Below are 22,490 nucleotides of genomic sequence, written 5' to 3' on the forward strand. Positions count from 1 at the left end.
ACACAGTCCCACAGCCTGAATCACTACAACCCGACCGCCAGTCAGTCATGCTACACATAAAGGATCATGACTCAGCAGGTGTGACTAAGTCGAATAAAATCAATACTTAAAAGCCACACTGAATTCGCTAGTGGCACAACTCTTTTGTAAAGAAGCTAGTACGGCTTCTGTTCTCACCGCTGAAGGTGTTACAAGTGTTTTATCTAAGTCTCTTGAGCTTAAGTACAGCTAAATCAATTGTGGATGAGTCATAAATGCAAAACATTTAGCTGTACTGCATTATTTCAATACATGCCAGTGAACTGCGGGGGAAAATATCAGAGAAGTTAATGCACTCTGAGAGTCCACATGGATTCAAACACATACATTTGACTTTTGTTTAAGGCGAAGGAAAAGAAAGCATGAGGAAGGCCTAAGGCTTATGAAGATTCTTGAACAGGTACACTTACTGCTTTGAATTAAGCTGAGAAATGAACTAACCATGACCTGATTCATTTCTAACTAATCATGTTCTAATTAGAACAAAATAATTCATTGTATAAAGCGGTGATTAAAATTATAAGCAGTCATATAGTATACTCTGATTAATAAATCCTTCTTACTACTGCTCAGACTGTAACAGTCTCAGTCTCTCAATGGTTTCTCATTTTCCTAAGTGCAGTAATACATGAAGTTAATTTGGATTTGTTGCAATAACACATGCGAGGAAAGCCGAGCTCTGCTGAAGGAAAGAAGCCAATTTGTAGATGCCATGCAGCCATTTCCTGTTACTGCCAAAACAGACTGAGGAAAGAAGAATGTGTACATGAAATTGAATGCCAATCAAATGCTATCTCTAGATGCAGCTCCAGGAATTCTGAATTGTTCCATTTGTTTGGTTCAATACTCTGCACTGATAACTCAAGGGTACTGCAGCGCATTTAACCTGGGCTGCCGAATTGTTTCTTATAATTTTCATTCTCTATCAAATGTTTCACATACAGTACAGACCAAAAGTTTGGACACACCTTCTCATTCAAAGAGTTTTCTTTATTTTCATGACTATGAAAATTGTAGATTCACACTGAAGGCATCAAAACTATGAATTAACACATGTGGAATTATATATGGAATTATATACATAACAAAAAATTGTGAAACAACTGAAAAATATCATATTCTAGGTTCTTCAAAGTAGCCACCTTTTGCTTTGATTACTGCTTTGCACACTCTTGGCATTCTCTTGATGAGCTTCAAGAGGTAGTTACCTGAAATGGTCTTCCAACAGTCTTGAAGGAGTTCCCTGAGAGATGCTTGGCACTTGTTGGCCCTTTTGCCTTCACTCTGCGGTCCAGCTCACCGCTAAACCATCTCGATTGGGTTCAGGTCCGGTGACTGTGGAGGCCAGGTCATCTGGCGCAGCACCCCATCACTCTCCTTCTTGGTCAAATAGTCCTTGATGCCTTCAGTGTGACTCTACAATTTTCATAGTCATGAAAATAAAGAAAACTCTTTGAATGAGAAGGTGTGTCCAAACTTTTGGTCTGTACTGTATATGAAGAAAATTCACCTTGAACAATCATAATCTTTACGCTATAATTAACTTGTGATCTTCAATGGATCAAAGATCTTATTTAATCTGTAATAAAAATTTGTTATTGACTACATTACCCACATGTGAAATCCCACAGTGGCAGTGAGACTTGGTGCTCTTTTCATCTCTCCCTTGAGACACTGTTTTATTCTACCAGTCTGCCCAGGTCTCGGACCTCCTTATGTGTACAAACCGTTCAAACAGATCAGCTTCCAAAGCTTTACATTTTGTGCTAATACCACTGTTAATGTTGTCACACTTGTAACACTTGATATAATATTACACATCACATACTGTACTAGCCGAACTGCAACTCAGCACAATTGTGTCATACTTTAGGTGAATTGCATTCTGGAATTTTGAGTCCAACATTTGCTGTCTCCAGTTCTTCCATATAGGATTTATCATTCATAGGATATTGGTCGTCATTGAAAAAAAAATTGTTAGAAAAAAAAAATGACGAGCTTGGTTTATTTGTAATTTCTTTTTTAGATAACAAATCTTCTCTATGTGTAAAATTGGTGAGTTTACATTATGTCAATATTCAATATTATAGAAACGAAGAGGAGAAATGCCAGTCTCTTTGGTAATCCAGGTTTTATAAACATAAGCGAGGAAAAAAAGTTCATTACATGGACACATTTTAAAATAACAAATTAGGTTGAGCAACTGCATCCAAAAGCCAACCAAATGCACCTGGTCTGGGGTGATTTATAATTTCAGCACAGCATATAACTGATATATGTAGAGTCATTAGCATTTCTGAAAACCCGTTGTAAAGGGTAATAGATTCTGACACAAGATCAGGCCATGAGCTAATGTTCTTACCTTTTCATAATAATGTTATTAATGGCATTTCAACGATTCCATTTGAAATATTGAGGCAATGAGTTTATATTGGCAACAAATGATGTAATTAGGCTATGACATATGTTTGGACATGAGAAAGAAAATTCAATGGACTGAGCCCACGATTTAAGCTATTGTGGGAACATCGTAGGAGACTAGGAATGGATGTAATTTTTTTTTTTTGTAATTCTGTCTGTAACTCAGAAACAAGTGTTCTAAATGTATCTGTATCACAAACAATGGTGGGATAAGTTAAACATATAGCACTAAATGTCAGAATTTCTGTGCACAAATCAGTCAGTTTGATTTTGTAACAAAAGGAAGCAGTGCTATCCCAAAAGTAACTGAAGTAAAAAAATAAACCTTTGTTAGCTCACATTTTTTTGATTGGAAAAAAAAAAAAAAGAACACATTTGGCTTTAGAAAGATGCATGGTAAAGTACTTTAGCTGAATATTTGAAGAAATTACTGTCCAGATGCTGAGAGGATTTTTCATTAAAAAAAATATATAGTTCAGCTGTACATGTAACATCTGTACATTTATATTTGTTTAGTCAAAGTAAATCTTCACACCATTAAATGACCTATTTTGTTGCAGATAAGCGAAAGGAGCATACATGTGTCTTTTAAAAACAATAAAACGTATACAGTCAGTGGTGGACAGTAACAAAGTAAACAGAATTTGTTAATGTACTTAAGTAACTTTTTCATGTATCTGTACTTTACTGAGGTTTTTCTATTTGGGGAGATTTTTACTTTAACTTTACTACATTTCAAAGTCAAATATCTTTTTTCTAACTTTTTACTCAACTACTTATGCAAAATCGGTTTCTTTTTATCTATAAGTGTTAAAAATTTACTGGTCAAACTTGGTGGTATCTACAGTACTTATCACCAACATACAGTTCTATTCTACTGAACAGATGCTACACAGAAACCACTTTGGGATATACAGTAGCATCATATATTTGCACACTAGCCTACTGCATTATAACCACCGCAGTTGTTAGCAAGTCTCTGAATTGCAGTAAAGTATAACACTGCGGTTAGCTAGTATGTCAGTGGCAGTAAAGTCTCATCCACTGTCTCAAACCACATAATGTCATAATAAATACCATGTCAGAAAAGCACACCCCCTAAGGTTTTCTGTGCCAGTATGTGGCTTTGAATGTAGCCTTGTTTTATGCCGCATCATGCAAATGTTTACTAGACAGAAAATAGAAAATGTATCTCTTCAGGGTAACACTTCTATAGGCAAACATGCATCCTGTAGACAGTCTGAGAGGCAACACAATGTGGAAAATTTTTAATCATTTTAAAAGCTGTGACCTACATTGAGAAAAAGAGAACAATATATTACCTTCCAAATTATAACTAAGCTCCAGCTCTCAAAGGCATAAATGCATTTTTCATTCTTTCTAGCAATTATTGAAAATGTGTTTTACGCAATGATTTGTTTGTAGTTTTCATGGAAATAAATGAACATGGGGTTGCCAGAATATTGGCATTATCAAATGAGTATCATATATCTATGTTACAGCTCAGGGTGCTGTTAACCCCATTGGATTCTGGGTGAAAAAGTGTGCACCTAGAACATGTTAACAATACAAAACACAAAGCCAAACCAATATAGACAATCCAAACTTAGTTTTAAACTATGAAAGCGGCTGGAGTAGTAATATAAGTATATGCAAGTTGCTGGATAATATTTACATTATATTGTAGTTAGAAAAGAAAAGCAATGTGTTTCAGCTAATGTATTGATTTTTTTTACTACAAATGTGAAATAAAGCAAAGTAAATATTTATATTTAAAAAAATTCCACTTTGTGTTAAGGATATACAAATTGCTCTGCACTTAAATGTATGCATATGTACAGTAAACATCTAAGATGGATCAAATGATTTCCAGTTGAAAAAAAAAACATGGTCTGTGAAGTATAGCCAGTGGAGCCTGTAAAAACCTTCTTTCGGCTTCTCCCGTTAGGGGTCGCCACAGCGAATCATCCGTATTCATGATCTGCATGTTTGATTTGGCACATGTTTTTACGCTGGATGCCCTTCCTAACACAACCCTCCCTATTTATCCGGGCTTGGGACAGGCACTAAGTGTGCACTGGCTTGTGCAACCCTAATGGCTGGGGTTGGTTCCCCGACCAGGGATCGAACTCGGGCCGCAGCGGTGAGAGCGCCACATCCTAACCACTAGACCAGCCAGTGGAGCCTGTAAAAGACTGAATTATGTTCCAGTGGTGAAAGTTACAGCACAACATTATAACAATGCCCATATAAATAATGTCAGATGCAATTTAAAAGAAATTTTCATAAAAATGGACTGTGGGTAGAAATGAAGAAATGTATAATTTAAAAACCTTTCCTCTAATTTAGGAAATAGCTGCAAATTTACAATAGTGCAAAAGTGCAAACACTGATATGTACTTTTATTTGCGTGACCTGCAAAACACAAGGACACAAGGAATTCACAAACAGGGAGGTGTTATGAGTGATTTACAGATGGAATGGAAAATTACAGGTTGCTTTAACTCAGCATTAGATTTCAATCATTTTTGTATTACACTGTATATACACCAACTGTATACACACAATGCTCCAACTCTAGTACCTACTCTGGTTCAACTAGTTATCTTTAGCAAGGATGGTCATTACAGCACTTTTGGGTAAACTTGGTTATTTATCTGCTGGAAAGCTATGGATAATATACAGTGATTCATGAGGATCTTCTGTTTGTAAAGGAATATTCACAAGTGCCGTTACAACCTTTTTTATACATATAGAGTTTTATACATATTGCATTTACATACCTTCAAAAAATATTTCTGTGCCCAGCTTTCTTGTTTTCACCAGCGTCAACACTGCCAGTGTTTATTCTGTTTTTTTTTTTTTTTTTTTATTCTGATATGTTTGCATTAAATTCTAAATGCTTTAAAACATAAGTGACGTTTCTTCAGTCCTAGTAAAATTATCTGGCTGTGCTGGACACACAGATTTCAGAATGGAATGTTGGTGGAGTAAAATTATGTTCTGAAATGTCTGTAAAATATCTGATAAGAGGCCCATCCAAACCTGATCAAGCCAGTACCAAACCAAAACATAGACATGTATTCTAATACACTTATGTTGACACCATGGCTTCAAAACATTCTTTTTTATTGCATCCTACATATATTTGTAGATGATTTCTTCTCAGGTATCCATTCTTTCCAGGCAATATCTCACTCTCAACTGTTCCAACCTTACCCTTATCGAGTTCCTGTTCTTGCAACAGAAACTTCTGTATGAAACCAAAGGAATAGTAATAGTGAGGTGTTATTTTAATTTCCATGGCCTCACCTAACAACTCTCTCCTAACTTTACATATAATTTGGATGACGCACTGGAACCTTTTACAGTAAATCTTAACCGATCTGTATTATTGTCTAATCTTGTTGGCTTTACTTCGGTTTATGTCTGGTTTCAATAAGGACCAGATGTGCTTCTCTTTCTTTTCTCCGTCAAACTCCGAACTCTGCAGGCTGTTAAAGGAAGACTTGTCTGTGGAACATTTTAGATAAACTCAGTGAGGTGATGGAGTTGGGTAAAGGTTTCCTGGCAGAGTAGCCGAGCTTTGGCCTCAGTGTTAACACCAGACAGTTTGTGGTTTGTACAGTATACAATGTGTGCACTCAGCACGGAGACCATAGTGGGCTAAGATCAATTTCTCCTTCTCAATACTGTCTTTTATTGGCATGTACAAAAAAAAAGGAGAAACCTCCAGAATTCCCATTTTTGAAGACTGATGTATATTACCCATGTGGAAAGAAATGTGAGGTAAACTCACGATTAAATTTTTTTTGGATGAAAAAGCACATGCGTCATTCTGACATGAGCCAAGAAAATGGCTTTTTATTGAAGGATTTATGGCTCTCTTTATTAAGGCTTATTACAGGCAGTATCAGCGAAACATTATTTCTAAAAGACGTGATTAAAATAGCATTAGGCTATCAATTCAAAAAGTTAGCGATTGCAAAACTCGGTTCCGTTTGCTTGGAAATTTCTAATTAATCTTCACTAAAACTATACTGAACACAAATGATCTCTGCCTAGTCAGTGGAACAATCTGAAAATATATTATAATCTGGAAGCAGGGTTTCAGTAAGCTGTATTTCTTTTTTTCCTTTCTTTTTTGAATAAATTAAGCATTACTAGGATATAAGTACCTTTTGCGGTTGTTCGACTTAAAAAACAATCAAAAATTTGGACGTGCTCTGTTGATCATCCTCAAACATCTGTACATTTCCCAATTTCTCAATATTCCCATCCATCTATCATTTTGATACAGGATTATGATTAAGAACCAAAATGGATACCTAAAATAAAACTGTTTTGCCCCATCAAGTCATATTCATTTAGACTTTAGGAGAAGCAGTATTAAAATCAATCTCTTAAGAAAGTTTTAAGGAAAAGCCTCCGGGATGAAGCTCCTCATGTAGATGCTAAAAATGTTTTTAAAAAAATGGAAATTTGGCATTTTGTTAGAAAATAAAACACTAAAAATCTTAGTTGCACTGCATGATTATTTCATAGTGTTAATGCATTTATCGTTATTTTAAAACAATAGAAAAGTGTAAAATTAATGGCAAATCTCTGTCTATGAGAAGGGGCATAAAATAATTTCACTAGTTTCCAATTCCAAGCATAAACTAACTACATTTATTAAACTGGTAATTTTGTCTGTAACATAACGGTAACATAACATAAAGGTGGTGATCAGATGCAAGTGTGCATGTATTGATTTATAATGCAGAAATAGTAATAACAAACAAAATAAGCAATGAAATAACAAACCCATAACATAACCTGGAGATTGGAAAGCAATGAACAACAACAGAAACCATGAAAACACAAAGAAAAGACAAAGAGTGCTGTGAAAGGTGAGGTATATATACACACATTACCATTCAAAAGTTTGGACACAAACTTTTCCTTCTCCTTCAATGTTTTTTCTCTCTATTTTCATTTTTTAACATTGTATATTAATATTAAAGACATACAAACTATAAAACACTGAATTATTTTGTAAACTAAAAGTTTCAACCAACCAAGAATATTTTTTTATATTAGATTGTCCATAATAAATAAATGTAGTTTTGATGACAGCTTGGCAAACTCATGGCATTTTCTCTGAGCTATCAGATTCACAAGGTAGTCACATGGAAGAGTTTTCAATTTAATGTGCTTTAGACCATCTGTTGTATTGTGTAGAGGGCAGGGTGGGTACAGAGTCAATAGTGCTTATTAGTGCTTGTACAACTACTGTACATATCCATATTATGGCAAGAAACACTCTAAGTTAGCTAAGTAAAGAGAAAAGACAGTCCATCATTACTTTAAGAAATAAATGTTAGTCAGTCTGAAAGATCTCAAGAATTTTAAATGTATTCCCAAATGCAGACACAAAAAACATTAAAGAACATGATTAAACATTAGGATTGTCCCAAATTAGGAAGGCCAAAGTGTTACCTTTGCTGCAAAGGACAACTTTATTAGGATTTCCATCCTCAGAACAAGCAGAAGAGACTTGCTTGGGCCAAGAAACACAAGAAATGGACATTAGATAAGTAAAAAAAAATGTCTTCTGGTCTGATGAGTCTAAAGGTGAGATTTTTGGTTCTAACCACCTTGTCTTTGTTAGAAAAATTGGGTGAACAAATAGTTCCTGCTCCTGGTTTCCACTATAAAGCATGGAGGAGGAGGTATAATGGTGAAGGGGAGTTTTGATGGTGACACTATTGGTAATTTAGTCAAAACTAAGGACTCACTTAACCATTCCATCCTATCTGGTTTGCATTTAAGTGGGACCATCATTCGTTTAGTTCCAAAATTAAAAATTATCGCAAACCACCTCCACCTAGGATAAGTTGGACCAGAAAGTGAAGGAAAAGCAGCAAACAAGGACTCAACACCTCTAGGCACTCCATGATTTATGGATAACCATTCCAGGTGACTACCTCATGATGCTGACTGAGAGAATGTCAATGGTGGCATCTTTGGATAATCAAAAATATAAAACATATTCTGGGTTATTTAACACATTTTTGTTAACTACATAATTCCATACTTGTTCTATCATCATTTCAATGGCTCCATTAATATACAAAGTTAAAAACAATAAAAATAACGAAAAAAACATATTCATATTCATTGAATATGAAGGTTTGTCCAAACTATTGACTGGTAGTGAACACAAGTGCTAATGAATGTGAAACAAGTATGGAAAGTCATGTGACATGGGAAATGTAGCCCTTGTCCATAATCTAGACACAGTTGTTTTGAAGTCTGACCTGTATGAGAATTGTTAGTTTTACATTCTATTTTAGATTTACTGTAAGTATGGTCTCTTAACCATTCTGTATAGACTTGTGCCGTGCAGGTCAAGCTAGCACTGTAAATAGCTTCGGTCATGTCGAGTTTCTTTTTAGTGCGATAAGGAAAGACGTGTGCGCAATACAAATACCCAGGCATCATTTTCTGTGAGAGAACATGGGGTCGGGGTAGAGACAAGCCGGGTCAATGCTGTGCTACAAGTACAAATAAACATGGCAGAGATATGGGTGACAAAAGGTCACGTACCACTTCAAGATCTTATAAAAGAAAAGCAGAAATGTAAACAAGGAGAGTAATAAAGCCTACATGCACTGTAATCAGATATCTGACTATAAAAAGTATGCAATGCTTTGTGTGTGTATGGGAATGTGTGCGAGTGAGCAAATATTTATGCCACAAACATAATGCTGTGGGCTTGGAAACCGACCTAAATAAACTTTGAACTTAGCGTGGAATGACCATTTTAGGTTTGATTTATCTATTCAGTTTTATTTATCTTTATACCGCATCAATAGTTCTGGCTGCAAGGCTGTTTCTATAGTAACAACTTACATGGGCTTATATATGGCAGACTGCACGCAGACAGGCCATTTTGTTCTGGGAGGAGACATATATTTAGCAATTATAAACGGAGACTCCAGAGTTATGGCTTTGTAACAGTCTGAGGTAACGCTGTAAAGTTTTCCTCCACCAGACAGTCTTTATAATTTTAGTCAGTATTAATTTGTTGCTGTCCCACAATATTAACTACAAAAAAATATATATAATATAAATATATAATATATTATAATATTTTTCAATTAAAAGGAAATTTAAATAGTTAGCAAATCACTGTGACATAAGCAGAACAAAAGTCAATGGGATGCAGTTGGAAAAAACATTTACAACAACATCCCTTCATTATTTTCCTAAAACTGTTGCGTATTTTTCCTTGTTTTAATACGGCTTGTAAAAATTCGTTATCTTGTTCATAGGTAGATTTTCATAAAATCTTTGAGATTATAATACATCTTAATGGAGAGACACCTTCAAAAAAAAAAAAAAATTATAATAATAATGTTTCTATATTGTTTATAATATTTTGGTAATTCAGAATCTGCAATCAACAACTGCTTGGTTTTCTTTTAGATAGATTTATAACTTACTTCATTAGACTGATATAAATGCATAAAAATGATCCATAAGAAATGGAGTGTCGTGTTACAGTTGTATGCTAAGGGAAGCTTTATTGCTAAGTAAAACAATGCCATTAAACTTTTTTCTCTGGGTCTGGTATTGTATGTTATGATGACTGCAACAAAGTATCATTCCATTAATTGTGTCATATGACAAACCTTATGGCTGGTTAACACCTCACTTGCCAAAAATAGTAACATTCTTATATCACTGGACAAACATTTAAGGGAACTCATGACAGCACATTGCATCATCCTTGTGATGTTTAGGACATGGTTGAAGTTCATGATGCTGTGTACCTGTTTTCTTTTTATGATGCCGCATCCAACCAAAACTCTGCTAATAATTGTTGAAGCAGCGATACAATAATTAGTTGTTGTTGTTTTTTACTTGGATGCTGCATAAAAAAAAAATCCAACCCTGATGGTGTCAGAATGCGATTCCAGAGTTAATATAATTGTAAGATGATCTACTAATAATAAAAAAAATCTCTGGAATCACATTCTTATATTGGTGAATATAAACATTTAATTTTATGAATTGAAAATTTATTTTCCATGAACTTTTGGAATGTTCCTTGTCAGAAGAAATAAAAGCCATCCTGCAGCCTCTATCTGAGTCCCAGCCTGAGCAACTAAACAGATAATCATGTTAAAGACAGTCCTTTCTGAACCATGACCCATGCATTTGATGTATATGATGATGCATCTGTGCTGTATTTGGGCTCACAAGCAAAGCCTGTGTGGGCGTTTTACATAAGTTTTTATATTGGTGCTCACACATCAGCCCGTCTTCATCCCTCACTCACACTAACAGCCCTGCAAGAAAGAATATATTACTATTGTTTGTCTTTTGCTCGACTTTTGGCACTTTGAAGGATGAGAGTACAGTAAAGCTCCAAGTTGGCTGTTAATAATTTACAATGGCTTATTATCTTCAACCCATATACACACAGCATTGGAATCAGAGGCAGCCTGTTCATAGAGGCTTTCACAGCTCCATGCATTTTAAATTACATTGAAATATTAATAACCTTCTTTGAGTCAGCAAAGATAAATAATGAATAATAATAATAATAATAATAATAATAATAATAATAATAATAATAATAATAATAATAATGCAAAAGATCTTACTTTTTCACCAATGATTTATTGGTCTGCTCACTTAAGACATTCTTATAATGCAACATGCATACCATTGTGTCTACTGTATGTATATACAGGTATTATTGCACCTAGTGGCCAAAATGTTAACTGCAACAAGAACTAATAGAGGGCAAGATTCAGACTGCCCCATGTTCACTTTATGAACATTTCTATAGAAAAGCAAACAGACAGTCAATAACAGGGTTTCCAGGTATTTAAATCAAATAGGGCCAGTTTAAAAATACTTTGCAAACATTTATATTATTTACAAGCAAATAATTCAGAAAAAAAAATTCAAGTGCAAGTGCAAAACTGATCTAGTAAAGTTGATCTCTGAAATAGTTTGTTGTACGATTTATTGGAGGAAAATAGAATCGTGGAATGGATAATGTCTGTTACACATGCAAAAACAAACAAAAAAAATAAGTTTTTCCCCTATTTTTAGGGATCATATTGTTTTCTTTAATGATTTTTAAGGTGTAATTGTAGTGGACATTTTCTGAACCTTCCAACCCTGGCAAATTATATTACCTTTCCTGTGTCTCAATGCTGCAATAGGAAATACACTGGCTGTATCAAACACGATTGATAAAATTTCTCAAACTTCTTGAAATAAGATTAGACTCTAGATTTTATTCCAGAATTCAACTGTCTATTTGCCTACAGTAAAAGTCACATTGGAGAGCATCTCAAATTAATTGTGCATGTTGCCATGTCATGCTCCTTATATATATATATATATATATATATATATATATATATATATATATATATATATATATATATATACATACATACACACACACACACACACAATTTTTTTTTTTTCCCAAAATAAAATCAGTGTGAAACATGTCTTTATTGTACTCCTAAAGCCTGTGCCATCTTACAATATAGTAAAAAGAAAAGGTCAAGAGAGGGCACTGCATTCATCAACCAATATTGCACTAATGATTCTAATGGGCTTCCCTCTGTAATTCCACAGTATTCATATCCATCATAAATATTTCTCCCCACAGACTGGATCATATTGCTGCAATTTTATTTTTGATATAAGCCTTTAAAGGAAACAGCCGGCTATCAGGATTTTAAAAGCAGGCCTTGGTGCTCAGTCACAACACACTGCTGCTCATGAACTTTGTAAGGCCGCCTCAATCCTAATAAAGAGAAACACAGATTATTTTTTTTTTTACCCTTTTTTTTTTCCTCCTTATTAACCCTATAATTAGTAGAAGATGAAACCCCTGCTGGACAAAGCAGCTTGATCAAAACTTTTTCCATTGGCAAAATAAAAGTATAAAATGTGTTAAAGTGTGTGTTTAGAAAAGCTTTATCAGCTGATTAACACATAGTGAACAATTTTCTTACTTATTGTACTTTAAGCATAGGTTTTTATGAAAGTGCCCTCTTTTGCTATCAGACAGCAAACAGACTTAAGTGATGTTATGCTGTTCTTCATGGGGGGAAGAAAATCGATCAGCATTCCCACATTCTGCTCACAAGTTAAAATCTTAGGAATTCCTTAGAATTCCAAAGCATGTTCTGGAAAAGACAGAACAAGGACAGTAGAATTTTGACAATGGATATTGTCTCAAAGCAGCTTTACACAATGTAAGAATTACACAACAATAAATTAAAATAAGTGAATGATGTGTATCTATCCCTGATGAGCAAGGCTGGGGTGACAGTGGCAAGGAAAAACTTAAATGTTAAACCTTGTATGTGTGAATGAATGTAAAATCAAGTGAGTGTAGAGATCTTTCCAGGTTTTTCTCAACATTACATAGTTATAATGATAATTAAAGTGAGTTCTTCAGTCTTTATTTTAATGGAGATTCACAACACTAACCAAACTGATGTTTTATAATGCTATATATGAGATTTCACAGTACTGTGCAAACATTTGGTGCTGTAAAGTAAGAATGCTTTTAAAAATACATATTTTAATTGTTTATGATCAATTGCAAAATTGCAAAATGCAAAGTATGTGAACTGAAGAAAAATCTAAATTTAATTTGTTGTGAATACACTTTGGCCTTAAATGTTTAATTTTTTCAACAGTTTTATGTCACCGATCATATATTACACAACAAGACACAGGGTAATTGTACTGCATCAGCAAGGTCTCTCCCAGGCAAAGATTACAAAGCGACTAGGTTTTCAAGACATGCTGTTCAAGCTATTTTCATAAGCACAAAAAAATGGACAATGAAAATAGTCGGCCGAAGAAACTTAATGCAGACGATGAATGACACATCTTGCTTACTTTAATTTGATATTGAAAGATGTCCTCCAGTTCCATCAGCAAAGAACTGGTGAAAACTATTGGAACCAATTCCAAATGGCTGGAGAGCAGTACAATAATGACTGTATTCGGGTGACATTGAAGCATGGTGGAGGTTTCCTGCAAGTTTGGGGTAGCATTTCTACAAACACAGTTGGAGAATTGATTAATAGTGTCCTTAATGATGAGAAATACAGGCAAGTATTTACCCATCATACAGTACCATAAGGGAGACATTTGTTTGGGCCCAAATTTATTCTGCATCAGGAGAACAACTCCAAACATACAGCCAATGTCATCAAGACCTATTTTCAGTGTAAACAAGAACAAGGAGTACTGGAAGTGATAGTTTGGCCCCCAAAGAGTCCTGATCTCAATATCATTAAGTCTATCTGGATTACATAAAGCGATAGAAGGATTTGAGGCAGCCAAGATCCACATAAGCTCTGTGGTTAGTTAAGATGTTTGGAACAACCTACCAGTGAAGTTCCTTTAAAAACAATGTGCAAGTGTATCGCAAACCGCAAGAAGAATTAAAGCTGTTAGTTGGTCACACCAAATACTGATTGGATTTTTCTTCTTTGCATTTACTTTCCATTTTGGTAATTGATAAAAAATGTATGAATTACCACATATTTTTGAAACCCATCTTTCTTTCACACCTTTATACAACTTTTAAACACAGAAGCCATGAATATATTCAGTTACTGCAAGAGTCAATTTCTCCTCCCCTGCCCTGATACAATCAAGGTTACATACTAAATGCTCTGAATTATCAAGAATAAAACATTAGCCACCCCACCAACATGTGTATGCTTAATTACTGATCTAATGCTAGTTAAATAACTAGTTAATGTTTCTGTAAATAGTAGTTAGCTAACAATACGGTGTATATATCCTAGCACTCAATTTTTATATGTAGGTAACACATTATGCATTAGCTAACTAATCTTAAATGATAAATCAAGCTAAACCAAAGTATTAGCATCTGCAGTTAATACGTTTTAACGTGATAAAGTTTTTCTCTATAAATAAAATATGTTGCTAAAACACAAACCAGAGGCATAACAAAAATATTAACACAAACCAGCGTAATACCATATTTTTTTCTTGTGATTTTTGTACTGCTGCCTGGTGTATATCTAAAAAAAAAACATTCATATCATTAACCTATTTATAGATTTGTGATATGTGGTTTATGGCAGTAATTGTGTGATTTTTAATTGTGAGTTAAATAAATACATTTGAAAAATTCCAAAGGTTCATAGAAATATTGACTTTTAAATTTTTCATTCATTCTTCTGTGCTGAAATTCTTCAATATTTTTTTACATCCTTTTAGGGAAAAAATTAATAAACAAATCAAGATAATAAAAAAAACGTATTTATTAAAGAAAAATGTATAATAAGAAGGCATTTATTTACCATTTATAAAAGGAGTCTCTGGTGTCAGTGCTTCATGAAGGTCAGTAGGTTTTTCTCCATGTGAAAGACTTGTGTGTAGTGTAGTGTGTCATGGAAACTCTTTGGTCTTATGAACTTACTAAGATTTTTGTACGGGAATGACTGTTTATATCTGCTATACCATACATAATAGGTGATCATTATAATGATAGGAATTAACATGTCTCAAAGAAAAAACCCTACTTTAATTGATGCACGTATAAATGGACAAAAAGGAATGCCTGCCATTCATCAATCATTACAAACTGTCAGCAGATTGCTTTGGTGTAAGACTTCCTGTTATTAGAAATGAATCTATGTCAATTATTATCCTATAAACAGCACACAGTGGAGTGTTTTATTTCTTCCATAATTACCAGATAGGCATTACAGCATCATTCTTGGCATTCGAATGTAACGAGAACGATTCATTAGGAGAGTGAGAATGGAGAGGCGCTGTAGTCTAAAAGTTTGTGTTTGACATCAGATGTCCTGAAGGTGAATGATGTAATGGTGCAGGGAGCATGGCACTGCTAACCATGTGCTAGCTAGTCTGGTATTTCATCAGGTAACAGGTCATACACTTTTCTTTTTGCCAGACACACCTAAAAGACCCTGACTGACAAACACACACAATGTAAAATTCATACTATGTCTCGTCAGAGTCAAGGGGACGTAAGAAGACGACGAATCAGTGGGAATTAGTGCACATTGATGTAACTGCATGTTTAGACAGTCACTCTCATGACACAGAGCACACCAGTGACAGCTGAAGAACCCATTTTTGAACCTAGACCGAGAAACAGCATTCCGGAAGCCATGATGCAAACTGGTGCAAGTCTTCCGAAGCAGTGCCGGACGAGACCGAGGAACATATGGTAGATATGTGATACAGGAATGGATTTTTGTGATTGGAAACTTGTAATAAAAATAAATAATAATGTTAAAAAACACTCAAGAATGACTGTTGATGGTTTACAAGCATGTATGTGTTTGCGTGTGAGAGTGCTTGCCACTCTGATGTGAGACTGTGTGAGAGAATGCTTGGCTGTGTGTGAGCCAGGCACTGTGTATTAATCTTGCTGTACTGCTTTATACAGTGATGGATGTGTATGAATCAAGAAAACTATGGCATTCACAAAATAACATTTTTCTCCAAATTACTCCCAAATGGATGGAGAGAATTGTGTGTGCTTACGTATGTGTGTGCGAGACACACACACACACACACACACACACACACACACACACACACACACACACACACACACAGTGTTTATGGGCTATAAAATGAGTTCTTATTCTTGAGGACTGATACCACAGTGCATCTGGTACCATAATTACACCAGATACTTTATGTAAACCCTCCTCCTGCCCCCAGAAGAAAGAAAGAAAGAGTCAGAGATGGATAGAGAGAGAGAGAGAGAGAGAGAGAGAGAGAGAGAGAGAGAGAGAGAGAGAGAGAGAGAGAGAGAGAGAGAGAGAGAGAGAGAGAGAGAGAGAGAGAGAGAGAGAGAGAGAGAGAGAGAGAGAGAGAGAGGAATGCATGGCAAAAGTCCATCCACATCTGCGCAAGTCAGGCTCGGCCAAGTCTCCAAAAATGGCGCTTCAGAGAAACCGAGAATCACTTCCAAACTGCATCTATCCTTCAGCTTATTTTATTGACCTCATCACCGTTTTTGCAAGATTACCGACATCTTTTGATTAAATGTCATTGTGTAGCTACTACAAAACATACTAAACAAAAAATGGTAAGCGCAGTAATACATTTAAACATGTATAAGCCTTCTGTCAGACTTCAGTAGGGCTGAATGCAAAACCAGGCTTATTGGCCAGATCAAATCAACAGGCTGAAGCAATGGTCAAGAAGGCTCAGGTGATATACAAGCAACTCAACTAAGCAAAATTGTTTACAAGATGAAACATTTCCTAATAGCTTATTCCCATCCCATGCTAAAATATCGTGCCAAAATATGGGCAGAATAATAGGTGTGGAGTAAAACACACCATATAGTTCAATGTATGTGTACACTCAGTGTTGTGCTAGTTACTAAGAAATAGTAACTAGTTACAGTTACTCGTTACTTCGTTCAAAAAGTAACTCAATTACTTTGTTGATTACTTACACCAAAAAGTAATGCGTTAGTGTTAAAAGTAACTTTTTAGTTACTTTTTTAAAGAACGTTCTTTAAATGTTCCCATTAATGCTCTTTTGTGTGTTATGGTCTATACAAACACAAAACTGACTTAAACACAATGTAATGTTTAAACACTATTTTATTGAAGTAAGACCAGCACATACTGAATATATCACAAGGATTTCCAAAATAAATAACAAAACAAGCTGAATAATATATTCAGAATCTAAAACTAAAGTGGCTTCTGCATCATAAAAGCTGTTGTGTTGAGCTCTTTAAAATGTTCCTTTCACAGCTGAAGTATGAAAACTATCAACAATGTATAACAGAACACCGAGTTAGCTTCTAGCTTCTAGCATGGAGTTTCTGGAGGAGCTTCGACAGATTGGAGTTGCTGCTATCGCAGTAGATACGACCTTCAAACCAGAAAGACACAGCTTACATTTGACTAAAATGTTTTTGTCTTTATGCTCAACTAAAGTGAAATAATGAGCATATTTCCACTTTGAGAAACTCGTCTTGCTCTCGCCTCGACTCGCCATTACTGCCAAACAGACCTGAATAAACGGAGACATGGCTAGTCAGACAGCGCGTCTTCGTGTTTACAGTGGTTCATCCTCCAATCCTACAATGCGTCTCTGCTGTAAACAGGTTAGACTGTAGTCTACACTTTAGCCCAAATTAATTCATTTAAAAAAGTAACGGACAAACGCACCATACGGTAACAGTAACGGAGTTACTTTATTTAAAAAGTAATGCGTTACAGTATTAGTTACTGTCAAAAGTAACTGCGTTACAGTAACGCATTACTGCCCAACACTGTGTACACTTGATCATCAGACACATCAGATGAACCTTCACCAAACTGTTATTACAAAGTTAAAAGCACACAGTTGTGTCAAGTGTCTTTTTGAACTGTAGCTTTACAGTCTCCCTTCACTGGAATATATAATAAAAATGTGCATAATGTAGAAATAAAAAAATAGTAAAAATAAAAACATTTTACACACATAGCAAATGAAACGCTTCTAGCCTTTTTGTAACCCCCCATGACACTGCCCTCCCACCCAAATGCTCCACTCCCACACCACACAAACCATTCACAACCTTCCATTAAACAGGTTAACACATTTAATAGTCATTGCAAAATTGCCTGAATTCAAGTATGTAAACATATACAGTACTGTATATAAAACAAACAGTTTCAACAGAAAAACAAATAATTAAAAAATAATTCAATAATTGAAATGCAAATGAATGACTAATACAACAATATGCTACTTTATCAGCTATTATGTATTATAAAATAATGCACAGTTCACAGTTTTCAATAAAAAATAATAATTATGCACATCCATGGCAGGGCAGGTGGTTCTCACTGGCGCCCCCAGTTGGTTGCATCATAGGCGACCACCTAGTTTCCCTACACCTAGAAACGCTGCTGAGCTCATGACGTAAAACACTCACAGCATTTTACAGAAATTTGTCAATGATTCTGAATTCTCCAAAACCACATAGATCGTTTTAGGAAACAGATGAAAGGACAATTTCTGCAACTAGAGAAAGTGTCTCAAATCTGTTTTGATCAAATGTATAGTGTAATTAAACATGACTTAAAAAACATGCATCATGGTAGATTCAGAGGTGCAGCTCACAAGCTTTTGATGTTATTGGGGCTGGCTTTGCTGTCCAACTCAAAACCTATGAATGGTGAGATACTAATTGTGGCCCAGTGTTTTTAGCTCCAAGATGATTCATTGAGAACATTAAAGACCTGTATAAATGGAGCCGGAAAGACAAAGGCAGCAAGGCTCCTTGTGTTCTTACATAACTGGAACGTGGGAGACAGCATGAGGAGGCCGTGGTGAACTCATCACAATGATGGACGATTAATGTCGGCGTGTTGTGGTGCGTTATGGTGAGTGTGTGTGTGTGTATTGCTTATGGATAAAGGAGGCAGGAGAAGAGGCTTGAGGAGGAGGAGAGAGGAGAGAAGAATGTACTCTCATGTGGAAAGAAAGTATTGGCCTAGAGGGACTAGTCTGAATTTAGCTGTAACCCTTGCCTCATACCATGAGAGCACATGCGTATGTGTGTATTAATGGCAGCGCATATTTAAATAAGAATCATCATGATGAGTGCTTCAGGCTACTCATGTGAAAACCTGCATGTCTGATCATGCATGTTTTGTACTTTGGGTGCAGAGTTGTGTACAGCAGCTCTGTGTGTGTAATTGGGTGTCACTTTTGGGTGTGTGGGGGGTGGTGGGGCAATGGCAATCCTATTATTAAATTATCAGAAAAAAACTTGTAAAAGTAGTAAGCAGATTTTGTTCAGATATACACCAAGTAGCAGGAAAAATACAGCAAGTCAAAAGAATGGTATGACCCCTGTCTTGGCTTTTTATGTCTTGTGGATGAAAGCACATGCGTGCTATTCCAACAGCCCTACACACAAGCTTATGCGTGCACACCCACATGAAAGTTGTTGTCTAAAATGACAAATAGGAGCGGACATCTTCTACACCGGCGGCGTTCTATTCGTCTCCTGTTGTGATGACACACAGCAGACAAAGACAAATAAAAACTGTATTAACTATATACTTTGTATGTACACACAAGTGCAACATTTAGATACGTGCACATACATTCCCATTGACAATGAGCTCGCTCTCTCTTTCTATCCATCCATCCATCCATCCATCCATCCATCCATCCATCTATCGTCAAGTCAAGTTTATTTCTATAGCGCTTTTCACAACAGACATTGTCTCAAAGCAGCTTTACAGAATGTAACATTTAAGGTGAATGGTGTGCATTAATCTCTGATTAGCAGCCATGGTGACTGTGGCAAGGAAAAACTCCCTTAGATGTTATGAAGAAGAAACCGATTTGAGAGGAACCAGATTTGAAAGGGGAACCCATCCTCATTTGGGTGACATCAAGAGTGTGATCAATATGTATTGATAAATGGTCATCAGGGCTACCAAAGCTTTCTCTGCTGACCTTAACTCTATCAGAATCACTAACTTACAATTTAATTTATTTTTGTCTATGAATAAGTATTAAATTATCCTCAATATTCTATTCTCTTCATTCTGTAGCGTTTTTCTCAGGTGCGCTACTGCAAAGACCAGTGTAGTTTAGTTTGAAGTTTTTGATCCTGTCAGATTTCAGCCGTCACGACACGTGTTGCCAGGGTCAGTGGGAACTGCCGTAGGGCCTTCAGAGTGAACACTGTACACTGAAACACCAACTGCACCTCCCAAAAGAGTTAAGGTTATTATAACACCAAAGAAGGGACTCAGTCTGAAATGACATTTTCAACAAGCACTTAGCCAATTGATCAGACTAGCACATTTCAAACAAGCTAGTGATCACACTAATGATCAGCTAATGTTTCCCTTTAATGAAATGTAATTTAGTGGTGTATTGTTTGTTTATCCACAACAAAACATCCATTTAGCAAAAGAGGGCAGGTGATTTGTTGCTGTAAGCAGAAGCTTTAAATGCTTAATAGACCAATTACCAGGGTATCTATAGCAAGACAGCTAGCAAGCAGATATTATTCTTTACTGTACATAGTTTAATCATTAACAATGCTTTGTCTACACATGTATCTTGGACTTGACTTGTTCATGTCTACACAGTGCCAAAGAAACCTTAATTGCCACGGCAGTTTTTTTCTTTTTATTTATACTACAGTTCCACTCGCTCTATAAAATGGTACACAGTTTATCAGCTGCTGAATCGTTTAGAGGTACAACACCACATCCAGCACGTCAAAGAATTCCCTGCAACATCCCTCAATCTAGTGATCGAAAAAAAAATCCTCCTTTGTTGTAAAGTGTTGGTTCATGTACAAACTCTCAATATCCATAGACCTTTCTGTTCTCATTCACATGTATTAATAAACTCATTAAAAATAACTGAAGAGATTAAGGTGCATTTAACAATTAGCATTTTGTTTGAACAAAAAAAAAGGATGATGCTTTTTGTGCTGACATGAACAAATGCCGTAGTAATAATAAACACTGATATAAATTTATAGATGAAGAGGTTGTTCTTTTTTCTCTCTTTAAAAAACAGGGATGTCACATTGCATAGAAGTGAGGTATTTAAAAGAAGTCGTGTTCAATGTTATATTTATTTCATTATCAATATCATATATATTTATTATCAAATTCGTTTACTTAAACCCATCGTCTCTACTGGTGCTTCATCAAATTCTATAATAGATCTTTCTATTATAATAATTCTTTGATTATTACTTATAGAATTAAATGATTTTGTTCTGCATACACCAGTATGTCCAATCAATTAGTTATACCTGAATTTTAATCATCATCATCATACAATCTAAACAATGAGTTATGCCTAGAGAAATCATTTTAAAAGCTAATGAAGGGAAGATTGCAGCCTTTAATGTCCTTTAGCATGCATGATAATCAGTATTATAAATAATGACAATACTCAAACAATCATTTCACTTTGCATTTGGAGTTACATGCCATCTGATTTAATTGTCCTACTATTGCTGTCTTTTAGGCAAGTAATGTCAGTAAATCGGACAGTTACGTTTCAGATTTTCCAAAGAATTTCTTTTAACAATGTGAAATTTGTCAGTAACAGCAGAAACAATGGAAACCAGGCTATAATATAACATGCAATCACATAAATTCTGTAAACTTTAAAGAAATTTCTCCTGAGAATATGCTACCTTTATTGTAACATTGTGGCTTTTTAGCTGTGATTGTAGTTCCTACAGCATAGTTGTGTAACTCAATCCAAATAAAAAAATACTATAAGGAACATTCACGCGTACAAATATAAATCGCCGTTCGTTTCTATTGAACTTAACAAGGTGTTATTTAAAGCAGTGACAATCTGATACTGATATATTTAATTTAACTGTTCCTTCAAGTAATGTGTAATCTAAACTAAAAGGGTAATTTTAGTAGATATCATTTGGCCCAGTACCATTAAAGCAAAGATGTTCATTGAGGAAGGTAGACGTAGTTATGAGATCTGTGGGGAAAATGTCTAGTCAGCTTTTTACAGCACACAGGACAGCCGAGTGAAAAATTCAGCCGATGCAGCAAGATGAGGTTGGAATTACATTGTGTAACATTTTCATGTTTTTCTTTTAGAATCATTTAGCTATTTCTATTTCTCAGCCTATTAGCTTTACAGCTCTTTCTTTTTTCTTCTCAGCTCTCTTACCCCCCCCCCCCTTTCTCCCCCTCTCTCTCTCCCTCTCTCAGCCACATTTTTAAACAGCATTTTAATACAATTAGGATTACACTTGTTCGATTATGATAAACAGAACAAGGCATACAGACCACTGTGTGGTTGTGTGTTATTTAGTAAATAAAAGTAAATCATCATTCTGGATTAATAATATTGTCAGCATCGATACAAAAAATAAACAATTCACAGTGCAGGTTGGTCCCCACAATGAAGAAATAACAAAAATTGTGTTTAACATGGGGACCTCT

At 35.3% G+C, this 22,490-nt stretch overlaps 2 long non-coding RNA genes across 2 annotated transcripts in view; one reads left to right on the plus strand and one right to left on the minus strand.

The window, feature by feature from the left end:
• The window catches only part of LOC310730867, a 402,048-nt gene that overhangs the window by 120,345 nt on the left and 259,213 nt on the right, over positions 1–22,490 (plus strand). The gene's annotated exons all lie outside the window — the stretch shown is intronic.
• LOC310731506 lies at positions 10,165–14,557 on the minus strand. The gene is made up of 3 exons (XR_014535239.1): positions 14,501–14,557; positions 10,401–10,799; positions 10,165–10,320 (listed from the first exon to the last, which is right to left on the minus strand). It is a non-coding gene; the product is annotated as an uncharacterized lncRNA (long non-coding RNA).

The sequence above is a fragment of the Silurus aristotelis genome (genome assembly GCF_946808225.1).
Source record: "Silurus aristotelis genome assembly, chromosome: 9".
In the NCBI taxonomy this organism is placed as follows: domain Eukaryota; kingdom Metazoa; phylum Chordata; class Actinopteri; order Siluriformes; family Siluridae; genus Silurus; species Silurus aristotelis.